The 25,359-nt window shown below is 48.7% G+C and overlaps 1 protein-coding gene across 4 annotated transcripts in view; it reads right to left on the reverse strand.

The window, feature by feature from the left end:
* Positions 1-25,359, reverse strand: part of RAD21L1 (RAD21 cohesin complex component like 1) — a 1,746,850-nt gene that overhangs the window by 1,394,074 nt on the left and 327,417 nt on the right. The window contains exon 1 of one of the 4 annotated variants that reach the window (XM_069650927.1): positions 16,694-17,128. The exons of 2 other annotated variants lie outside the window; for them this stretch is intronic. The gene's annotated coding sequence lies outside the window, so the exon portion shown is untranslated. Of the gene's footprint in view, positions 1-16,693; positions 17,129-25,359 lie in introns of those variants that run through there. One more of the 4 variants, XM_069650929.1, reaches the window with a different exon arrangement.

A 25,359-nucleotide genomic window follows, 5' to 3' on the forward strand; every position in this document is an offset into this window, starting at 1 on the left:
TTCTGAGGGCCCTATGATCGTTAGAATGGCTAGGAACTTCCCTTCAGAGGGAAAACTTCCAGCAATAGTGAACGAAAATATTTTGAAAGAAAGGAAGTATGGCAGAGTAATGGGCTTGTTCGCATCACCCCCAATGGACAACTTCATCATATCTCCCCTCGGAGTAGTACCCAAGAAAGAGCAGGGAAAGCACAGGCTCAAACACCACTTGCCCTACCCCAAAGGTAATTTGGTCAATAACTGGCAGGATCCAGAGTACTGCTCAGTAACATACGCCACATTTGATGAAGCAATTGGCCTGGTTGAAGAATGGGCAAGGGGGCACTCTCAGCAAAGGTGGACATAGAGTCAGCTTTCCGACTCCTGCCAGCACACCCCGATAGTTTCCACTCATTGGGGTTCCAATGGAAGGGTCAATACTACTTTGATAGGTGCATGCCCATGGGCTACTCAGTCTCCCCTGCGCTCCGTTTGAAGCCTTCAGTACATTTCTGGAATTGGCAGAGCACAAGCAAGAGCAGAGAGGGGGTCTGGTTCATTATTTTGATTATTTCCTGTTTGTGGGTAAGAAGGGTTCTCAGAATTTTACGGTCGCACTGGCCTCTTTCAAGGTCTTGATGGGTAATCGGAAAGTAGCCCTAGTGGCGGAGAAGACCCAAGGGCCAAGCAAGGTGACATACCGGGGCATTGAGACAGACACTACTAAGAGCAGGTGAAGGTTGCCCCTGGATAAGGTGAATGGGTTGTGGGCTGAGCTCAATGACAACGTAGCAAAGAAAAGAGGACAAACCTCAAAAAGTTGCAATTACTTGGGAAATATAATTTTGCTTCACAAGTTATTCCATGGTTTAGGGTTTTCACCAGGAGGTTGGCAAGAGCAAAAGCCGGGGTGACTCACAAGCACCATCACGTTAGGATCAGTGCGGCCCTCTAGGAAGATCTGCGCATGTGGTGGACCTTTCTGCAAGGGTTCAATGGCATCAGGTTGTGGATGGCCCCATGGATTATGATTGATGAGTTGCAACTGTACTCAGACACTTCAGGCCGGGAAGGGTGTGTGCAGAGGTGGCCCACGCAGTGGTGTAGTAGAGGTAGGACCAAGAATATCATGGCCTTGGAGCTCTTTCCGATTGGGATAGAACTTTTGCTTTGGTTGGACAATAGAGCTGTGGTCCAGGCTATTAACTTACAGTTTGCATCTTGTCTGGGGGTCCTGGGTTTGCTGCGGAGGCTAGTAGAAACATGCCTGTTTCAGAACATTGAGTTTAAGGCTTGTCCCTTTCAAGGGATTGCTACCACCGCAGCTGATACACCTTCTTGTTTCAGTGGGATAAGTTTCAGAAGGCCCACCCCTGGGGACAGGAGACAGGGAGGCCCTTCAGGACAGAGTGGTGGCAACTGGTGTTGTGAACAAGACGCTCTGGGATCTTGGGGAACATTTGCTCCTGTAAGGAGTAAGGTCCAGATCCTGGCGTAGCTACAGTACGGTCTTCAAGGTATCGGCGGAGAGGCGGTGTGTAACTGACTCATTGGAAAAGCAAGTACAGGAGTTTGTAACTTGGGCACACAACATGGATAGAGCCAAGAGTTGGATGGCTGGTCACCTGGCGGTGGTGACATTATACAGCAACCTAAGCTGAAAGGAGGATCCCACAAAAGTTTTTGTGGTGCATGCAACTCTCAAGGGCTGGGGGAAATTGGAGGCACCAAAGAGTGATGGCCGACGGCCTATAGATTTCGAGGTAATTGACCAAGCTCTTGGGGTTAATGCCCAAAGTGTGCTACAATGCTTTCGAGGTGGCGCTGTTCAGGACAGCTTTTGCAGTTTCCTTTTTTGGGGCTATATCTGTCAGCCAGCTAGTTGCACTTAATGAGGAGGCTATGACGGGGAGGGCACTGGAGATTTCTCGTTCACTACCCAGGGTATGGTTATCACAGTGAGGAGGTCCAAGACGTATCAGGGTGGAAAAGGGATGTTTATAGTATTGAACTTTTCCATGGATGTGAATAGTTGCACCACTAAACTGCTCTCTCAGTACGTGGCTGGCAGACCAATCAAAGGGGCATATCTATTAGTGCATGAGGACGGATCCCCGCTGACGCGTTTCAGAAAGTCTTAGCAGCGGCTTTACAGAAGGCAGGATTTCAATGGAAAGGTTGGGCTTCTCATTCTTTCAGGATTGGGGCAACCAGAACTGCCAAGGTATGTCGGGGATGGAGATACAAATGTTGGGCAGATGTGAGTCGGACAGGTACAAGTTATATATTTTCTTGGGGTATTCAGTGACAGGGGAACCGTGTCCCAGGGGTAGTTTGACGTGGCTTCTGCCCAGAGCCCGGCAGGATCCGGCAACAACATGGGCAAGGGTACAGACGACTTGCGCGATATCAGAAGTGTGGTAGAGTTTATGTTAAGAGGTGATGAGTTGGGTGTAATGGTAGCGGGGCAAGGTTTTACTGTTATTTCTAATGTTATGTCATGTTCAGTGTTTTATGTAGGTTAACGGCTCCCATTACCCCAGCAGGTGGAAAGGTTTGGTTCATCGGGCACTCCTTTGTAACGAGAGCAGAGAAGAGGGGTCCCCAATGGCTGCAGAGAGGTGGAAATGTTGGCCTGAAAAAGACAGATGGTTTGGCTCGGAACGTCAGGCATGCAACACGTTGCCATGCTGCCTGCAGTACAGAGGCACTTGGGGAGGATCAGTGCCCCCAAGGTCTTGGTTATCCCCATGGGGGATAACAATATTCCCGCCATGGGAAGGGGGCGGCTACTAATATCCTGCCGCAAATGTTGGTTGGCACTAAGATTTTATAGTCTGAGATAGTTCCTAGGAGGGAATGGCGTGTAGCAGAGTCTAGTTCTGCTGTGGAGAAATCTAGGAGGAGGATTAATGAGGCTATTGAGAGATTCATGCAGGTGGAAGGTCAGGGCTTTGTCAAGCATAGTATGCTTTGCGGAAGGGACCCGATTAACTTCTCACATGATGGGCTACACTTATCAGACCATGTCCATGATGTTTTTCTCCTGGATGATTTTGCGGACCTCAGGAGAGCAGGATGTGAATAAGAGCTAAGGTGAGTATTTGAGCTAAGATGTGGCTGTGATCGAGGTCACAGGAGGGCCACTCCCAAAGCGTGTTTGAGTTACTTGCGATGCTAGCTGAGGAGGAATCACGCTGCGTATGCTAGCCACAAGCACTACCCGCTGGCTGCAGAGCCAGGGAGGGTTTGATGGGCTCTTAACCTTACAGACAGTTGGACTCAACAACTGCAGTGGCCCAGTGTTTTTCGCTCCATACAGGCGTATGGAAGTTATGAACTGATCCTGGTAAAAGGCTACAAGAAGCAGGGAAGTGACAGGGTCATCCGGAAAGACATTAAACCGAAGTGAAGGGTCACTGGTTTGGTGTAAACCCGCGAATGGCAAAGGGCTACCCGAAAATGTGCTTAGGCCCAGGGCCACTCGGGGCCCTGTAAATGCTAGGATCACCCGTAAGCGGATTCCAAATAAAGTGATCCATTTTCCTCCAAAATAATTGTGAGTAAATCATCTGAATATGTGCAAGAAATGTTCACGGCGGGGGGTGGGGAGGCACGCAGGGGCTAGCTCCACTAAGCAGCTGCCTTAGCCCACACAGGGGCTGCTAGAGGGGCACCCGTTTATGTTCTTCCTCCACTCCTCAGAGGGAGGAGGAAGTGTAAAGGGCAGCACCCCCCACCCAGCCAGCTGGAACCAGCTTCTTGCTTGGGGGGGAAAATGGGGGTGTGTGGGGCTTTAAATTCCCAGCCTCACAACCACCAGAGAGGGTCATTCTTTGGGGCCGGGACGCAACACTCACTCCAGGTAATATGGCATGTTACGATGCTTAGTGCATGTTATGATTAACGTTTTTTCTTTAGGATAGGATTGTTTTAACACAGTATTAAATTATGAGCTGATCCTGGTAAAAGGCTACCAGAGGAGGGTCTTGACCCGGAAGAACTAAAACCGGAAGTGACGGGAACACCCAGAAAGACATTAAGCCGAAGTGAAGGGTCACCAGTTTCGTTGAAACCCGGGAATGGCAAAGGGCCACCCGGAAATGTACTTATGCCCAGGTCCAGTCAATCCTAGGATTGTCCGTAAGCTGACTAGAGGGGAGAGGGGGCACTTAGGGGCTACTTAGGGGCTAGCTCTGCTATGCAACAATCACAAATTCCCTCTAGGCTCTCACACTGGCTTTAGATCCTATTACGTACAGGTTGTACTAAAATCTTTGCAACATGTCCATTAACTTGTCAGGCTGTAATTTTAGTAGAACCTATGACTGGCAGGTTGCACCAAACGCTACAGCGTGTGCTCAACCGACTCAGTTATTTTACCAGTTTATCCATGGTTCCTTTTAAATGGTGCATGCGTCTTTCTAGGTTTTGCTAGGACTGCAGCTTCTTTTTATCCAATTCTATGTAGTTCTTCACATAAAAGTTTGTGGAGAAAAACTAAAAAAAGATTTGAATAAGAAACCCTTTAGTAATATTTTTATTAAGATGCTGCTCGGAAAAAATCCAATTTCAGCCCGCGAATAAATGTGCAATGCCTCGTAACCACCTCGCTACAAAGCTCTATGCACCGCGTGTGTGGGCAAGCCAACGGGTATCAGATGCAGCAATTCTGTTTATCATTTGCCAGAGGGGATACCATTCAAATGGTGATGTTATGGGGGCTAATTTTCTTGACCATTCACTAAACTCGGTCATGGATCATGAGGCAATACAAACCCAATAGACATGGGCCCTCCGGAGGTGGAAGGCCCAGGGCAATAAGACGGGAGGTGGGGTTTGTTGTGGGCCTGGACCGGGGCAGCACCTACCAGGTGCTTGCCCATTAACATGCGGGTGCTAGGGTGGGCCACCAGGCCTCAGCAACAATAGGGACCCAGACTTCTGAGCGCCCTAAACTGTAGGAAGGTGACAGGGGCAGGTGACAACAGGTAGTCCCTGCCCCCGACACCTCACATCCAAGGCCCCCCACCCATCCGGACGGACGTGGAGACAAGGGGCCTTTTGATGCATCAAATGGGGGCTTCCTTGCACCCAGGCCAGTTTTGGCCTATAACTAAGGCGGGCGAGATAGCCCTCACTCATCTGTTTCCCCCGCTCCTGCACCCCAGGGGAGCAGAGAACCGGCCAACAAACTCAAGGGCAAACAAGTACCCATAACTCGGGCACGCCAAGAGGGAACACCACCTCATATTGTTGGAATTATGAAAAAGGCTCTTGCGGTTGGGGAGAAAAATGTAAGTTCAGACACCAGTGTAGCACATGTGGTGGAGAACACAGCAGTTGTAAATGTACCAAGTCCCCTGCTGCCAGGCCAAGCCCCAAAGTTAGTGAGGGAAAAAAAAAACTCACTAAATTTAAAATGGGGGCTTCACCGCTGAATGTAGATAAACTGTTGATAATGTGGCACGACTACCCTGAATTAGTCGCAAAAATATTTTTTTAGGATAAGGTTTTAAAGAGGGTTTTCGTATCCCATTTCATGTACATGAATCACAGCACATCACCAATAATTTGAAATCTGTCTCCTCCCTACCTACAATAATCAGGGGGAAAAGAAATAGAAAAAAGAACTAGGTTTGGGCAGGATAGAGGGACCTTTTGACACTCCACCCTTCTCGGAATTTTTATGCTCCCCCTTGGTCTACTGCCCAAGAAGGAAATGGGGGAGTTTAGAATGATCCACCACCTGTCCTACCCTTCAGGGAGCTCTTTTAAGGGTGGCATCCCTGCCACAGAGGCAGCAGTTTCCAACAGCGGCTTTCAGGAAGCTGTGGATTTGGTGAGATCAGGGCGGCAGGCATTCATGGCAAAAGCAAACTTCCAGTCAGCATTTAGGCTGTTGCTGGTCCATGAGAGCGCATACCAGTGGCTTTGCTTTCACTTTGAAAAGAAATCTCTATTTTGACAAATGTCTCCCCATGGGTTGCGCCATTGCTTCTGCATACTTTGAGCAATTCAGTTCATTTCTGCAATGGACCCTGCAAAGGGCCAAGCCTGGGGTGAGAGTAGTTCACTATTTGGATGAGGTTTTCTTTACAGGACCAGAAGGGTCTCCACTGTGTAGCGCCGCGCTCTATTCAAACATTTAGTGAAATCATGCAGGTAACTGGGGGTCCCACTCGCAGTAGAGTAAACAGTAGGGCCCACCCATACCCTCTCATTCTTAGGGATTAAGATTGACTCTACCAAAGGGGAATGCTGCATACCCAAATATAAAATAGATGGCTTGCTAGGGGCTATCAAAAAAATGACAGGAAAAGACAAAGCAACCCTTAAAGAAATACAGTCACTAGCTGGCAAGTTATGCCACAAGGCCGGGTTTTCCACAGGAGCCTTGAAATAAGAATGAGGGGGGTAACCAAGCAGCATGACCACATAAGTCTGGGCAAAGAAATAGCAAAAGACTTAGCTGTATGGGAGACATTCCTTAACAAATTTAAATGGAAAAGTAAAATGGCGCAAGCCTATAGATCACTCTGCAAAAAGGGCCCTGTTCACGGACGCTGCAGGGAGCAAAGGCTATGGTATATGTTTTGGCAATAAATGGTGTGCAGGCCAATGGCCCCCAGCTGGCATGAACTGGGATGGACCAAAAACATTACCTTGCTGGAAAAATTTCCTATATGGATTGCACTTTACATATGGGGGGGGACATGCGGATTAACACGGAGATGGTCACGTGGTCAGACAATATGGCAGTTGAGCACGTGCTGAACAAAGGTGCTACATCTTGAACATTGGTATTAAAGGCACTAAGAGAAATTACAAAACAGACTAAAATACAACATTGTTATCATTGCACGGCACATTGTCGGTAAGGAAAATAAAGCCACTGACGCACTGTCCCATTTTCAGTTCAATACTTTCAGGGCGCTAAATCCTCAGGCAGAAGGAAAGCTGACAGTTGTACCAGTAGGAATGTGGGCCATCTTGGGATAAAACAAAGCCGACCACAACATCCCCATAAGAAAAGCCCCCGCAAGGACAATCCCTGCTCACAACCGCTCCCAAGTAGAAGGCACGATGGGAAACAAATCACGGCATCACACATCAACAGGTGAGCCCAGAGGGATCCTGGGGGACCTGGCAAGAAATGCCCCGGCCCTGAAAACGGCAAAAATGTACAGTAAATGCCTTCAAAAATTTGGCAAAAGGACTGGCCACCAGGGGGCGCGCGGATATGGTCTGACTTCACGTGAGCCCGCTACTCTGGGTCCCTAGGAGGGATTGAGCCCCCACTTTGATGACCCCCCAAGATTCTACACCGGTGTGCCGCCAGCTGAGGACCCCCCCCTCCGGTCTATCGAAAACCCGATCGAAAACGACCCCTGCAAACCTGAGATATACATCCCTCAGAAAGACGCCACACAACGGCTCCGTGGCCCTCTCGCAGGGAACTGCGCAACGGTCGGAGGCGGACCCTGGGCCTGACGAACGAAGAAAGCCTGAAAGACCCTAAACCCCAGCCATGGAATTCACACTCCCGACGACGTTCCTCGCCGCAAAGAGGACGGGACAGCCTCGGTCGAGTCGGCGGAGCTTCCGAAGAGCGGGATCGGACTAGGCCCTGAGACAGCGCTGAGCGGGGAGACGGTAGGCCCATCCCATCTACCCGGGTGGTGCGCCATCACCACGCAGCGGTGGTTCGGACCTCTGTCGCCCTGAATGTTTACCCCTGCATCTTGCACAAGAGGAAGACACCCCCAAAGCGTCGCCGGGCCTAGACACTGCTTAAAGGGCACCCCGGGTGACCCATACGCATTACTGAGCCGCCCGTACCCTGGGCATATCAACAAACGCACAACGGACACCCCTCCCAACACCTAACGAACTTTCCGAGAACACCAACCTCGGAGTGCAGAGGGTAGGGCCCCCGACACAGGGGCATGTGCCTCCCCTGCCCCCAACCCCATCTCCCCGTCAAACAGCACTGGTGACACCACGGAACTTTGCGAGAACAAATGGACATAAGGGAAAAACTAGCTACATTCTCCTACGTCTCGACTCCTGCCGAAAACTGTGCCCATACCATGGCGAACCAAAATACCTCCGGAGTGAATCAGCAGCTACCAAAGGGGACATTGCCGCCTTGCTGGGCGAAATAAAGAATATGGGCGCCAGCATTGGCTCTAAAATTGACAAGATTACCCAACGTCTAGATACCATGGAGGAGAGGCTCGAAGGGGTCGAGAACAATCAAGCGTCCATAGACACCCTTGAAGCACAACTCGACCAGCGGATGACCGAACTGGAGCAACGAGAGCAGAGCTTCAAACTCAAGCTTGATGACTTGGAAAACCGGGAGAGGCGGAACAATCTTGAGGATTTTCGGAATCCCGGAACGAGAAGGGGAGACGGAGAGCGATCTGAAGAACACCCTGCATGACATCATCAAACTCTTAGTTGCCGATGACGCGGTTGATGAACCTAAGAGAGAGGATACACAGAGCCGGAGGACCCCCAGGTGGACCAAGATCTGTCCTTGCTCGATTTCACCGCTTTCAGGACAAAAAACAGATCCTCGAGAAAGCAAGAAGCAGCGACTCAATTACCCTCCAAGGATCCCAAATCTCGATATACCAGGACCTGTCATCCATGACCCTGGCACTTCGACGCATGTGCGTGCCTATCACCAAACATCTGAGAGAAAAGAACATAAGATACAGGTGGCGGTACCCCTTCTCTCTGTCCTTTGAATACAACGGAAACAAAATCAAGCTAAGCTCAGAGGGGGAGATCAAGGCGTACATCTCTGACCTCCTTGGACCAAGTGCAGAGGAACGCGATCGGGGAGACCCACGTCAAGATGAAAGAGGATGGCGTATACAGGGCCCCAGAAGGAAAAGTGTCAAGGGATCGAGGAAATTTCGGAGAGGTAATACCCCCCCAGGGGGAGAGAACCGATGAACTACAACACTGGTAAAATGAAATATATTCTAATACAGATGTCCATGCCCTGAACTGTGTAAGGATGTCTAGGCTCAAAAGAGACTCGGGCCATGTAAATGAAGGAGGCAGGTGAATGGGGGCTCAATCAAGATTATGATGTTATAATAATCTTGGGGACCCAAAGTGACGGTCCCTAAAGGTGGTTCGATGCAGGACCAGTGTCTTTACCTGGGTCCGCACGGACGCCGTCAATGTGGGAAGGGTGGAGGGGCTGGGCAGACAAGAAATGTACAGAGGATAAAGCATTATCGGCAAAACAAAGGATCACTCAAGACGACGTGAGTCCTAATGACCAATATATCTACTTGACACGGGTCTCGAATCCACAACCGAAATACTCTGATAATGGCACCAATTGAAGAGCAGAAGGGTAGGGAGTCCCTAAGGATAGGAACACAACGTGAAAGGCCTCAACTCGCCGGCCAAGAGATCAATAGTGGCAAGGAAATTCCGTAGATCTCAAATAGACATTCTCCTTCTACAAGAGACAAAGCCAAGGGGGAGGAGAGAGGAATACTAGGAAAAAGAGGGGGAAAGGAATTCTGGGGCTCGGGCCCACTCGGGAAGGGAGGAGTCGGAATCCTGATCAAGAAAGGAATTAACTTCGAAGTAGATAAGACCCGGTCCGATGTAAGCAGGCGTGCCCTCCTGATATCTGGGACAATCACAAAGGTTAAAGTAACAGTCGCAGTAATATACTCTCCCAATGCGGGACAAGCCAAGTTCCTAGAAAAGACAATACCCAAAATAATGTTGGAAGCATCCAGCCAAGTTGTTCTAGGAGGAGACTTTAACCAATGGGCAGACCCGACCAAAGACTGGGAACCAGGCAACCCTGAGATAAGAAGCCAAACGAGAAGTGATTGCACGGGACTTTCCGACATAATGGAGATATATGACCTGCAAGATGTGTGGCGAATTAAACATCCTAATGAAAGAGGCTACACATTTTACTCCAATCCACACAAAACAATCACCAGGATTGATTACTTGTACCTCACCAAGGACCTCGTTGACACCACAACGCTATCAGAAATAATTCCGATAACATGGTCAGACCATGACATGGTCCTGTCAGATATAAGATGGGCAGACTTACCTGTTTCAGGAGGGAAGTGGCGCTGTAATGAAAGCCTGTTGAAAGATACAGTATTTAAAATTGAAATGGCAACTGAAATTGAGGAATACTTCAAACTAAATAACAATGGAGAAGTCTCCAAGCAGACAATATGGCAGGTGGGTAAAGCCACCTGGCGAGGCATCCTGATACGAGAAGGATCTACCAAAATAAGAGAGAGAAAGATCATTGAGCACAGACTTAGGTCCGAAATATGCCAACTGGAAAGCCAAACCAGGGAACACCTGGACACGGACCGCGACAACATCAAATTAGCACAACGTAAAAGGGAAGAACTAAGACTATTGGAGCACGAACAAATTGTGCGCAAACTCCCGATTCCTCAAACAGAAATTCTATGAGAAAGGGGACAAGGCCGACACACTATTGGAAGCCAGACTCAGAGATCAAAGGGCGGAGCGGAAAGTGAAAGAGATAATTGAAGAAAGCCCTACAGCCCCCCCCAACCCTCCACACTATCCCAGAGAGTTTTGCCAACTTTTACGAGGGGTTGTACACCTTGGAAGTGACTCCAGGACAATCAGATACAGATCAATCTCTCTCCCAGATCGATATGCCCAAAATCTCGTACCCCGAAACCGAGCTCTTAGAATCTCCGATATCCGAACCTGAGGTCCAAGAGGCAATTAAAAGACTAACTATAGGCAAATCCCCCGGAGAGGACGGTTATACCGCTGGGTTTTATAAAACCTTCAGCGACCAACTAACACCATTCCTGACAGAGCTCTTTAACGAGATATTAGAAACAGGGACAGCCCCCGACTCCTTTACGAAGGCGCTCATAACAGTGATCCCAAAGGAGGGAAGGAACCCCAAACTCTGTGGTTCATACCGCCCAATTTCATTGCTCAATTTAGATGCAAAAATTTACACCAGGGTACTAGCCGCCCGATTAGAAGTACTGATCCCTCACCTCATACACAATGACCAAGTCGGATTTATATTGGGTAGGCAAGCGACCGACACCATGCGCAAAACTTTCCATCTCATCCACTCATCACCAGAACTACCAAGTGACCCTGCCCTACTGTCAATAGACGCAGAAAAAGCCTTTGATAGAGTGGAGTTGGAATTCTTGAGGGCAGTCCTTCGCAAGGTGGGGATAGGGCCGAGATTTAGGAAAGGAATACAAGCAGTATACACATCCCCAACGGCATCTATATCTGTTAATGGGGAATATTCCAGATGGTTTGATATGGGACGTGGTACTAGACAGGGGTGCCCCCTCTCTGGAATACTTTTTGCGCTCTCCCTAGAACCCCTGGCCCAAAAGATACGATCCGACTCCAGAATAGAAGGCATGCGATTGGGAACAAAAGAATATAAGATAGCACTCCATGCTGATGACATACTTTTACACATTACCAACCCCTCTGTATCTGTCCCTCATGCTCTCCAACTATTAGAAGAATATGGCAAACTATCTGGGTTTAAGGTGAACAAGACTTAATCAATATTGTTCCCTTTGAAAGGAACGAAAGAGGAAAACGAGACCAAGTTCTTGCCCTTAGGCCTCAAACTCGAACACTCTGCCTTTAAATACTTAGGCATCCAGATCACCAAAAACATAATAGACCTATATGAAGCCAACTTCCCTCCCCTCCTCCGTAGCTTCTCGGCCGATCTGAATAGGTAGGACAAACTCACGATTTCGTGGTTAGGACGGATTAACGCCATTAAAATGGTATGCCTCCCCCGATTCCTGTACCCTTTCCAGATGTTACCTATCGAGATACCAAATGTGTTTTTTGAAGAGGCCAAAAAACTTATGCTTAGGTTCCTCTGGCAGGGAAAGAAGGTGAGGATTGCATTCGACACTCTGACGCTTTCCAAAGACAAAGGGGGAGTAGGTCTCCCCAACCTGCGAGCATACTACAAAGCCTCACAACTACGTATCCTTATCCCACACCTACATGATCGCAACCACCTCCAATGGGTCCACATGGACAATTATTACTTCTCGCCGGCCACTGTGTCAGAATGGCTATGGACCTCTCAGAAAAGAATACAACGGAAAATTAAGGGCCACCCGATACTGAGTACCATCTGGAACATCTGGCAACCAAGCACAGCAATGAACAAGATCACCACCTGGCCGTCCCCACTTAGCCATTTATGGTCCGCTGGCATAAACGATCACATACCAGAGGTAGGAAGATTCCAATCCTGGTACGAGGCGGGACTCGAAAGGGTAGGGCAACTCCAGAAAAAGGACAAATTCATAACTCTTCCAGACCTAACTGAAGGCCTAGGGATAGGCCCATTATCCACCTTCCAATACATCCAGATAAAAGGAGTCCTCACAAAATCTGCATGGAAGGAAAAGCTGCAGAGAGAACTCGCCCCATTCGAACAACTCTTGGATTCTAAGTCTGAAATGAAGGGTTTGCTATCGGCTATGTACAAAGAACTTATCGAAGCAGGCACCGGGTCCACGGAACATCTTAGAAGCAGATGGGGGAAGAGACTTAGGAGAGGCGATAGATCCAGAACAATGGGAAATGATGTGCAAAAACGCATCCAAAACATCCTTATCCAGCCAATATAAATCACACGCCATCAAACTCCTACATAGATGGCAATACGACCAACTCAAATTGTCCAAGATGTTTCAGACTCTGAGCCCGAGATGTTGGCGAGAATGTGGAGAAACAGCCGACTATTGGCACATGTGGTGGAGCTGCCCACGCATTAAGGTATTCTGGGAGGAAGTCACCTGCTATGAACATGTCAACAGGGAAAAGATGCCGCAATGATGTCTGCCCAACCATGGGAGAGAGGTGGGTGGGTATGGGGGATGTTATACTCATTGTTATTACTAGAGATTTGAAACGAACACAAGGACGATCAATTGTATAATGAGACTCTAGTTTTGTTCTTTTGACGTAACCATATGCTAACAGAGTTGTAACAAGTGAAATGCTCACATCTTTAGTTTCTCTTTTTATTTTATTTTGCTTCAAAATCAATAAAACCAAATTTTAAAAAATAAAATAAAAAATGTGGCGAAATAACAAAAATCACCAATATCAAAGACATCCAAGAAAGCCAAGTCAACGATTTCATGGAATGGGCCTTCAAACAGAACAAAAGGAAGGCATGGGTAGCCTCCCACTTGGCAGCAGTAGCCTATTACACCGAACTAGCAGGTGGTACCGATCCCACACACAGCGCATTGACAAGATATGGTTTGAAAGGTTGCTCCAAACTTGAAGGGGTAAAAAGATACCAGGTGCCCCTGAACTTTGCTAAACTAAAAGCCCTATTAGACAGCTTGCATAAAGTATGTAACAATTAATACGAAAGCCTTATTTAGGGCCACCTTTACACTTAATAACTTTGGGGCTTTTAGAATTAGTGAAATTGCATCCAAAAATACAAGTTCAGAGGAATGGCTGGATGTATCTGACATCAACCTGGGTAAAGAGACAATGGCAATTAAACTTAACGGATCCAAGATGGACCAGATGGGCAAAGGAAGAATTATCAATCTCTATTGCATAGAAGAGGCAGAGTATTGCCCCATCTGCAACTCCCAAGTTTGGGTGGCCAATTTTTGACACACAGACATGGCTCCACTCTTAGCAGATTTCAGCTATGGTCTGTGCTTAAAAAGGCCATAGTGGCAGTACGATGGGACCCAGCATAATTTGGGTCTCGCTCCTTCAGGATAGGCGCTGCAACATCTGCATGGATGGGGGGCCTACAAGAGAAAGCAATAAAAGAGATTGGGGATGGAAATCTGGGGTATAAAAAAAATATATTAGGAAAGACATAATTTAACAGATTCCCTCCCCCCGCCTCCTTCTCGCTTTTTCACACAGGGAACCTTCCTTTAAACACTGGCTTGAGTGTGGACCACTCATTCATCGCCAGGGCCAGCAGATGGCTCGAGGAAACCCAGGAAGACATGCACTTTCACAACACTATCGCTTATTGCTGGGGCAAACCAGGCATGCTTTGGGGGGACCTACATGACAAACTGGCTGGCCTTCTGGGGGTCAGCGCTCCCCCCCCTGACTTCCTGATCATCCACCGTGGGGGCAATGACTTGCCCCAGCTAGGAAGGAAGCCGCTACTGACAGAAATGTGCACCTCACTCAGAACCATTGCACACATGTGGAGACAAACAGAGCACATGATGTCTGAAATCATCCTGCGCCAACATTGGCAAGGTGCCGAGTCTAACAATGTTATAGAAATTGCAAGGTGTAAATTAAACAAAGCATTGGGCAGTTTCTGCTTATTTTCAGGGCTTAAGTTCATAAAGCACGGGATCACAGTGCATAACAAAGCCATCATTTGCAGTGACGGGGTCCACCTCTCCATAGAACGCATGGACATCTTCAGAAGGGATATTTTTTGGACATTGGAAGCGAGGGGTTGTTCCTAGTTTTCCTATTTTGGGGGCACCTGAAGGGCCGCCTGGCAGCACCCTCTCAGGGTGGCAGTAGGTATCAGTCTCGAGTTTGCCCTACGTGGGAGTAGGGTCCCTGCTCACCCGATCCCCAAAATATTTGTGTTATGTTTTCATTATGTTTTATTATTGGTTGGTTTTCTTTTGCACCATAGTCCATGATACAATAAAACTTGTGGCCAAGGTTTTTCCACCCTACCTCTTGTTTGGCCTCCTCCTTTATGGCACTGTCATTACTTTCACTTGTGTCACCCTGCCTGGCTCCCCGACACTAAAACACTAAAACACTTCCAGGCTTATAGACATGGGCCCTCCGGAGGTGGAAGGCACAGGGGCATAAGATGGGAGGTGTGGTTTGTTGTGGGCCCGGACCTGGGCAGCACCTGCCAGGTGCTTGTCCATTAACATGCAGGTGCTAGGGTGGGCCACCAGGGCCCAGCAACAATAGGGACCCAGACTTCTGGGCGCCCTAAACTGTAGGAAGGTGACAGGGGCAGGTGACAACAGGTAGTCCCTGCCCCTGACACCTCACATCAAAGGCCCCCCTCCCATCCGGACGGACGTGGAGACAAGGGGCCTTTGATGCAACAAAGGAGGCTTCCTGGCCCCCAGGCCAGTTTTGGCCTATAACTAAGGCGGGCAAGGTAGGCCCCAGTCATCTGCTCCCTTGCTCCTGCACCGACTGGAGCTCTGATATGAAATTAAAAAACCGACCTCCCCCACGCTAAATAGATATACTATTGAATTACAAATGGTGGAAATGGGACAGGTATTAAATTTATAATAAAAAAAACTCTCAGGATAGAGCAGGCACCAAGTAAAAATATATAGGTTCACATGAATGCTCAAAAGGAATAAATAATCAAAGAATTTAAATAAATATTAGAAACAAAAGGAAAAGTAAAGGTTGCCAAACTTGAACATGTTTATGTAAATCCGAAACACCAAGAAATCATCCACCAAGAAGGAAAAGACATAAAACAGCCAAAAGGCAAACGCCTAATAAAACAAAAATCAATTAAATAACCAAAACCCAATGACAGGTTGCCAAACTTGAAGTTTGATGAATGCCAAAGCGCAAGAATCCACCACGGAGGATAAAAAAATTAACGCCTCACAAGGGGCCACATCCCATAGAGCAAAAGGAATGCCGATCGATATATGCCACATAAATGATGCAAAAGGCGCACAACAGTGGGGAAAGGCAAAATGTCTCTCCAGGGTGCATGGGAAGGGCAATACCAAAAAAGAGTTCATGTCTATATTAAACAAAGACTGTATATTGCAAGAAACTTTGGAAGACAGGAATGCCAATGGCAAAGCAATGGAAACATCTTGTGTATGAAGAATGCAGTATGAATGTCAATTAAAAAGCAAAGAAGATAAACCGGACACAGCTCACACACTGGGTCCACAGAACATCACAAGCTTTTGTATGATGGGCGGCAGGGATCAGCCTCGAATTGGCCCTAACTTGTACGGTCCCCGCTCATCTGATCCCCTGTTCCCCAAAATATTTTTGTTATGTTTTCATTATGTTTTATTATTGGTTGGTTTTCTTTTGCACCATAGCTCATGATACAATAAAGCTTGTGGCCAAAGTTTTTCCACCTTAGCTCTTGTTTGGCCTCCTCATTATGGCACTGTCATTACTGTCACTTGTGTCACCCTGCATAGCTCTCCCAGACAAAAACACTTCCAGGCTTATAAAAGACAACGGATGGAGGCTTTCTTCAGTGTGTAAATCTCTGGGAACGCGTACCGTCAAGGAAACGTGGAGTGGACATTTATCGCAACTAAGAGGGCTGGACTCTGAGTCTCTGACCTGCACTGCAACAGATTATTGGAGAGTAAATCGGGATCAACATGCGCGGTTTTGTCTCTCAAGTCAAAATGAATGATCATGGTGGAGTATTGCGCTCAGAAGAAATGTTGCTATACGCAGATCGCAGGGTATAGGCGAGGTGCATATGCTTGCCTGCAAGCGGTATTTTAGAGTGCCTGCGGGGGAAAAAAAGCTTTAAATAGAAAATGTGACCGGATGGTAGAAAGGAGCATAACAATCAACACGGCTCAAAACACATTTTCTTCCAATCATCCGTCCCGATCCATCCTTCACCCCCATACCCCACCCCAACCCCACTCACCCGTTCCTCGTGCCTGCTGCATGCACGTCACCCCAAACCGAAAGTACGGAGAATAGCTGCTAAGTTTTGGAGCCAGCTGAAAAGGTTCGAGTCAGATGGTCCTCTCGAGGCGCGTGATCCTTCAGCTTAAAGTGAACTTCGTAAAAAGTCTACCAAAAAAAAAAAACATCTCCCGCATGCAAAGACGCGTTTTGGCAAGAGGCCCGCTCGATCTTAATAGTCGGGCGTGGCATCAGGATATGATCCCCCGTGCCCCGTCTCATGCTTAGATTTCCGGAAAACCAGACTACAGATTGATCTGTGTATGTGTGAGATGGGCTGCTCAAATGCCCCATATGCACAGTACACTCAGACGTGCCTCATCGAATGAAGGCTCTAGCTTCAGCATACAGCAGGAGTTAACACTGGGAGGGGCCCCGCGTTGGATCAAACCGCTTTTGCCAAAATAACCAATTTTCTTAATATAGGAAAGGTGTGCACCCTTTGACCTTTGTCATGAAAACATATGCTGTACAGCAAGGAGTCAATACGAGTGTTATGCGGTCCGGGTTTAATCCCGGACACGGCTCTCGTTATCAAGCAACTTAAAAAAAATAATTAAATTCATTGAAAACACACAGGGAGGTCAGCGTCCACCCTCTGAAAAAAAGTGGGCGGGCGCCATCCACCCGCATATTCCCTCTAGTTGAGCCCTGGTGCACATCATCCTTTAGGATGGGGAAGCGCCTGCGTGGGTCCGCCCATGCATCCGATAATTAAGAAGAAGAGTTGTTCTCTCCTGGCACTGGGACAGATACGTAGCTGTTGGTAACATCCAGCAGCACTGCTTATGCCGCGGTCCACGGCAACAGGGGCACTCTGTTATGGTCGGGAGCAGTCGACCGTGAACATGTGCGGCGATCACACGGCCAAGGTAACTCCAGAGACCGTGGTCACACAGTAGCCTCTACCGGGTAGAGACAACCAACCACAACACGAAAACACAGACACCGGGTAACACTCGCAAGTCTGCTGCTGCACTTTGCACGTGCGAGCAAAGGCCCCTTTTATTAACTCTCATGTTCTTAAACCGGCAATACATTTATCTTAAAGGGGCCACACCAAACTCCTCCTTTTCTATAACCAAACATTAACCATATAACTGAGCACAAAAACACTGGGTGCATTCCAGTTCACACCCAACCACTACATCATACATGCCAACATTCTGTGACCAAAAATCTGTAGGAATCAAGTTTCAAAAATAGTCTGGCGAGGAGGTAATGATAGGAATAGGGCGCGTCAGCAGCCCATTGTCATTGAGTGAGCCGGCCGCCGCCGCAAGTACATTCAATGACAATGAGGCACCTGCCATGCCTTCTGCCACCACGCCAGCTCGGGGGAGCCCTTGAAAGACTCCCCGGAGCTGGCGTGGCGGGGCAAATGGTGCCCTGGTGGGCGTGGCAGCCCGGGCGGTCGCCCGGCTCGCCCCCCTAAGACCGGCTCTGCACCAGAGGATGCTGATCATGACTAAATCGGGAGGCGGTAGGACTGCAAAATGGTGCCCTGTGGGGCGTGGCGGCTCGGGCGGTCGCCCGGCTCGCCCCCCCTAAAACCGTCTCTGCACCAGAGGATGCTGATCATGACTAAATCGGTAGGCGGTAGGACTGCTTAAAAAGCGGTATCCTACCGCCTAAATCGGTAGGGTTGGCAAGTATGTTACATCACTGGAGACGGGTGGTCCTTTTGGCACCGGGCGATCCTGGATTCCAGTATCAAACTCTTCACCCTGGGGAACCTCGCTCAAGTCGTCCCACGATTGCCAGAGACGTCCATGGGCACATCCTTGGGTGAATGCCAGGAAAAACACATCCTCGTCCTCATCGTCTTTGCAAAGGGGGTGCCCTCCTTTGGGTAATGCCAGCGGGGCCACAGATGATCTGGGTGGTCTACTTCCCGTTGCTTGTTTAGTGTCTTCCTTTGAGGCAGTCACTATTGGGGCGATTGGGCCGGGCAAACCCTTGCGAAATGCTCTTCTTTTCCGCACCTACCGCACGCGTGTCCTTTGGCCGGACATTCATGTGCATGTGGCAGGCCCCATCCACACTGTGGGCATAGCCCTGTGCCCGCCTCCTTCCGTGGCTACTCCACTTTTCTCTACGGCTTACTTCCTTGCCATGTTCCAATGGCGCAAACCTCCTCCAGCATGGGACCCTCCAGCTTTAACTGCTGCCTAGACACTTCCATGGCGGATGTAGGTGTCTCTGTCAGCTCCTAGGACCGGCCCAATTCCAGGATCCTCTCCAAAGTTAAACCTGGCTCTCTGAGGACCTGATTCCTCAATTTGACCGAGCTGCAGGCATATATTAATTGTGCCCTAATCTCTTCGTTCTCATACTGGCCCCATGCGCAGGATTGCGCGATGTGCTGTAGCCTGCTATGAACCGCGTCCAAGCTCTCTTCTTCCTCCTGTCTTGCAGATCTCATCCTGAACCGTTCGTAGTCACGGTTGGTCATGGGCATGAAATACTCATTCAGCGCCTCAATGGTGGTGGCATATGATAGGTCCCTGGCAGTGATTTGAACAACATTTGAACAGCGGGATCCGTTTTGCCCCCTCATTAATCCTCACAGCCTCAAAGTAAGGTTCGAGATTTTCTACCCATGGAGTCCTTCGGGCTCCCAAACTGGCAGGTTCTCCCACCACGTCAAAACGAATCCATGTGATTTTACTGAAGGCAAAATTATTGCGGCTGAAATATCCGAAAACAAAGTGCTCGATTGACCAAAAGTTCGAACACTTTGTTTTCGGACATTTCAGCCCCGATAATTTGCGGAAACACATTCTCACACACACACACAACACACCCATAACACCCACCCACACCCAAAGCACACCCCCACCCACACCTTCAACATAAACAAACCCCACTTACCTTCATCTTCACGCTGGTTCCTGCAGCGCCAGTTCCCTTTCACTTCTGTGATCGGGAACCGGCGCTGCAGGCTCCTTTTCTTTTCTTCTTTTTTTTTTTTTTAAACCCGCTCACTATACCATAAAGTATAGTGAGCGGGGCAATGCGGGGGACACCCCTGCAGCCCCCGTTTTTTTTTCAATGCTACCACCAAAGGATCGAACATTTTTAGAACTTTTGGTCGTTTCGACCTTTTTTTCGGTCAATTCGACCTAAACCGTCAAAACCACACAATGGCACTAGCTGTCCATGTTAACAGTTTGCCCTAACAGCCATCTGGGCGCCATCTCCGTCATCACCCATTATGTGTATGTGAGGCAAGCGTGGCGAGTGCCCCCCGATTTGCCACACTGAATCAGACTGTGTATCGGCACAAGGGCGCACACACGCTTACTGGAAGTCGCAACTCTCGGGTGTCCTCACTGCCACCAGACAGTGTAATAGCACAATCTGTGTACCTCCTCCAGGCTGCCCCAGGACTCTTGCGCTTGTCCAATGTGGCCAGACTGCCAATGACGCATCGCACGCATCTGAGCATGCAGCACCCAGAGTACACCAACAAAAAAAAATCCCAGTCCCTTTATGTAGAAGACACTGTGCACGGGTTTTGCAGAATGTCTGTCCTCACTTTCCTCGTTCACTTTTGTCCCTTTACACTGTTGTGCACACTGTGACCAACGAGAACCACAAGAAACACAGTTTTACAGTTCCAAAGACAATCTCATTATGACCCTGCCGATCCGGAAACAATGGTGGCGGTAAATCCGAGTTCTGCAGACGGGAAGTGTCACTCCCGCCAGATCTGACCTGGCGGGAGTAACACCACCCGCCTGCAGGCAGTAATGGAAACACCGGCTCCGTCATAGACATAACCAGTGTTTCCATTGTCCCCATCCCCATGGAGTCCTATGCCACTCCATGGGAATGGGGATTTATGGAATTCTGCCACCGGAATTACCAGGTCACCATGGTTGTAATGCCCCGGTCAATCCGGCAATCACGGAGGCGGAATGGTATTTCGGATATGGCGGCAGCCTGCCGGGTTTTCCGGCACGGCTACCACCAAAATCGTAATGAGGCCCAATGTATTTTCGTTTTGTTTAAAACTCTCATGTCGTCTCTGGGGAGGAGGCCCTGGTGCAGTATACTGTCAAGAGTGCAGAGCCTCTTTTGAAAGAATACAAGCAGATGGGCGAGCGACTTTCCTTTTCTTTCTTTTTAAAAAAAAATCTAAGTAATGCTCTGGCTTGACGGCGGAGCTGAGGTCTGCTCACCACCGCAAACCAGGGAGGACCAGCTGGGCAGCAAGCACTCCCCTTGAACGAGCTCCGATCCCAGAGCATGAGCCACTCACCGCTGCAGCCAGGGAGTCGATGGGCTCTTCAGTAGGCGGTGCTGCTCGCAGAGGCTCCTCCACACACTCTCTTGCAGCGGCAGTCACGGCTTGGCGGACCACTGCATTGTTGCTCCAGCAGCATTCTGCCCACAGCGGGGACTACCTCATCACCAGCCACTCCAACGCAGCAACCCCACCAGCCAGACAAATACACAGGAGGCCACAGACCTGCAAAACGGGGGTCTGCCTCCCTTGTCCTGGTTCTGGGGGAACCCAGCCAGATATGTAGTTGCTGGTAACACCCAGCAGCACTGCTTATGCCACGGTCCACGGCATCAGGACAACAGAGGGCACCCTTTTACGGTCGGGATCAGTCGACATGAACATGTGCAGGGATCGCCCAGGACAACCTGTATTTGGCTCCATGAGCACACAGGCCACACGTTAGACACAGCCACAGACACAGCCACAGAAGTAAAACACAGACACCAGGTAACACTATGCGAGTTTGATGTTGCAATGCCGGACGTGCGAGCAGAGGCCCCTTTTAACTACAGTCATAACGGAGTCATGACTCAGATTCTTAAATTGGCGATACATTTATCTTAAAGGGGCCACACCACATGAGTGTACTAGCGGAGGAGGAACAACATATTTAGTGGCCGCAGGTCGACTGACAGCGAGGCACTGAGTCCTTGCGGAACGCGCCTGAGGTGGTGCAGCATTATCAACAGTGTTGGGCTAAACGGAGGCGGGACACGGCGTCCCTGTGGGTCCCTCCATTAACGCTGGGTCATTTGGGAACTATATGTGGGAAAGGACGACATTAGAATGGCTGACACTGCAGCAGCCCATTGGCAGTCTTGCGGCAGCTCCCATCCTCCCATATTAATGTCATAGTCCTGCTCTTCCACCTCTTAGTACTTATGAGGCACCAACCTCCACAACAGGAACATTTCTTCTACTTCTTCTTTTCTCGTCCAATGCCCCTTCCCTATATCTAGGAGTATGATACACCCCTCACCCAGCAATTTCCTCCAAGGTATCACCAGGATGCAAAGGCTCATTCCATCTCCTTTCTCTAACTAATGAATTTTGAGTAGAGAGCCATACATGTTCTCTTACACTCGTGTTTGGTCATTATTTACAGACTCAACATACATTGGAACTGTTTCCTACCCCTTTCTGAAGGCGTGGACCCTCAGATTGTATGCCAACTGTTTACGGTAAGAACCGTGATCAGATAATATAGTCTCTCGCGAGAGACGTTCTAATAATGCATTAAATGCCTAAAAAAAAAGAAAAAGACATATATATTTCTTTTGTAATATTAGCCTAAACCCGACACACTCCTGACTTCCTGTCCTGTCTATTTCTTTTGACAGATTACATAAGATTTCTCACGTATACTTGTTTCTCAGTCCTGATGAAGGTCGACCTAACGACAGTTACCCAAGGATAGCTCTGAGGCCGAAACACAGTTGTGTTGACCCATCTTCCATGTGTTAATAACTTTTTGTCACTACTAGACACTTATACACTGTGAACTGCAATTACTTTGTCATTTGTCATGTCACTCCCAACTAGGGTACATAGAGAATGTAATTGCTGAAATTCCAAACCCAAACATTTGCTCTTGGGTCGTGCTATTTGTGTACTATACCTATATGTTTTATGTATTTTTAAGTATCTCATGTTTACCTCGTGTATGTAACACTGGCTACTTATAATTCTAATAAGAATTAAAAGTAAAAAGTAACAGTTATATTAACTAATTCTGTGTTCACTGACTGTCAGGAATTAGTGTTCTTTTTCTCTAGGTTTACATGACCTTGCTCAATTGTGTCCAATATAAGTTTACCTACCTGGGTAGAGCAAGGCGTTAACCAGGTGCCCTTTGTTTATTAATCAAACCAGACACCAGACAAGGCCAGGAGTTTGAGAACCCCTTCTACAATCTGTTCACCAGCTTCTCATGCTCAGCCCCCTCTTCCCAAGGATCCTGTACCACCTTGACAACCGCCAATTGGGACCGCAAGGTAGAAATGGCGAGGCCCAAATCATACCCCTCACTTAAAAAATGCAGAATGGCCAGAGTAGGACACTACAGGGCAGACAACCCCATCATGGAGCACCACTTTGAGAAATTCCCCCAGTTCTTATCAAACAATTCAATGTGTCCGGTTTCCGTGCACACTGCACCCTCTGAGCCAACAATCGAGTCAGACCGAACCGCTGCATGCCTTCCCTTTCCGTTTCCAAGCAGCCAATTGAGGCATCTTGCCTATGGATCCACCCACCCCAGAGCCAGAGGATACCGGGAGGTCGGCAATAGGAACCACCAGACCAACTTCCAACACCAAAGGGAACCACAATCTCCTTGGCTAAAAGGGCAACAGGAGATTCACTTCTACCCCGGAATCCCTGATCCTCACTACTGCATTCGGTATCAACGGGAGAGGAGGGAAGGCATACAACAAACCCAGAGGCCAAGGGATATTCAAAGCATGTATGCTCCATGCCCCTGGACAGGGGAACCTGGAAAAAAATGGCTCCATCTTTGCATTGAGGGGGGAGGCAAACAAGTGCAACACCGGGGTCCTAAACTGCTGGCAAATCAACTGAAAAACATCCCCATTCAGTTCCTATGCTGCAGATGGAAAAATCCTGCTCAAGTAGTCCGCCACCAAAATGTCCTCCCCATTGATGTGCATAGCCTTTAATAACAACAGGTGCTTCTCAGCCCACTCCCCAAGGGAATTTGCTAATGCCACCAGACCTCTGGAGCCAGATACTGTGCTCCAAGCTGACATATTATTTGAGAGCACTTCCTTCTTTGCTTCCTGACATATTATTTGAGAGCACTTCTTTCTTTGCTTGAAAACTATCCAACACCCTTGTTTTGTATTAGTTGTGAGGTTTGGCAATAGGTTTCTTATAGGCCCTTTTATTTTGACACAACGCCACTAGGACTGCCTTAGTTTTCATTTGATGGATGACACTTGCTTCCATCTTAGACTTAGGTTTAGATTAGGCATTTTTCCAACCTACATACAGCATTTTCATTGTTCAATAAACACCCTTGAACTGTGATCACTTGTGTCTGTCTTACTTGTTGCCATAATGAGTTTCTCACACGGCCCTCTCCCCGAGGGTCACTATGCCTCATGTGATCCTTCCTCGTATAGCCACCCCAAGGGTCAGGATGAGGTAGCAGCTGTCGTCCCCTTGCCACATGTGGAAAGGCTACCTCTGGGAAAGAAGTGATGACATCAGCTTCATCACAGCTGTCCGCGAGAAATGCTTCCTTAACATTGGTCTACAAAAATGGCTTTTCTACTGTTCACATAGTGCTCAAAGAAAACCCCCATTCCATAAGCCCCCCCATGACATCTGGCACCCCGACCCTGTGCCAGCCCTATACAACTACCCCATACTGCCCTCATAGCAGCCACCCCTCCTTGAATTCCACCCTGGGACTTCTTGCGCTATGCCTGCTTCTGTGTCACCTTATGCCAGCAGCGACTCATTCAATGATGTCCCCACCACCGGTGTCACCCACCACGTTTTCCTTGACGTCACCACGTTTCTTGCGCAACTGGTACCTGCACCCCTTTTTTACAGCACGGTATAAGGCCCAGACAAACATAAGGAAGAGGAAGGGCCTGCTCCTCTGGCTGTCCCTATCAGGGCTCCTCACATCCGCACAGTTCGAATCTATAGGGGTGCGCACGGGTTCCTTTGCTTCCAGAGGGATGTACGAAACCTTCCCTCAATGTGGGAATCAGTGGCGAGGTCGCCCCTGCATGGGAGCAGGATGTTCTCATTCCATATCAGGTGAGCATTTTGTGTTTAAGCGTTTCTTCACGGTTTGAGCTGGGGGAACATTTAGCTTGTTTTGTTCACAACTGGTCAACCCCGACTACAGATGTGTGAGTTCTCCACACAGTAGTGGGATACCGCATTGAATTTTATTCTCCCCCTTGTCAGGTGTTTCTCCTTTCCCCATTGGTGCTCAGTCAGGAGAAACAAGATTTGGTGGACACCGAGATTCGAGACCTCATTCCGAAGGGGGCTGTGCTGCTGGTCTCCCAGGTGGCATGTGTTAGATCTCTCTGCCCTTCCAGTCTGTTAGCTGGGAAAGAAAGCACGGCGTCGCCAGTTGCTCACCGGCGCATCCACGATCAAAGACTCCAGCGCAAAACTAAAGTGTATCCTAGCAGTCGAGTGCTTCACTTACCCCGGATGCAGCGCAGTGCCTGGAAGGTAGCCTGGCAACGTTGGCGTCCTCTACACTACAGGAGCACTCGTCCTGTTGTGACGGTATCACGCAAACCAAGTCACGTGATACAGTCTTCATAAGCTCCTCCCTGTAC

This window comes from Ambystoma mexicanum, chromosome 3p (assembly GCF_040938575.1).
Source record: "Ambystoma mexicanum isolate Mex_15411 chromosome 3p, UKY_AmexF1_1, whole genome shotgun sequence".
Taxonomy (NCBI): Eukaryota; Metazoa; Chordata; class Amphibia; order Caudata; family Ambystomatidae; genus Ambystoma; species Ambystoma mexicanum.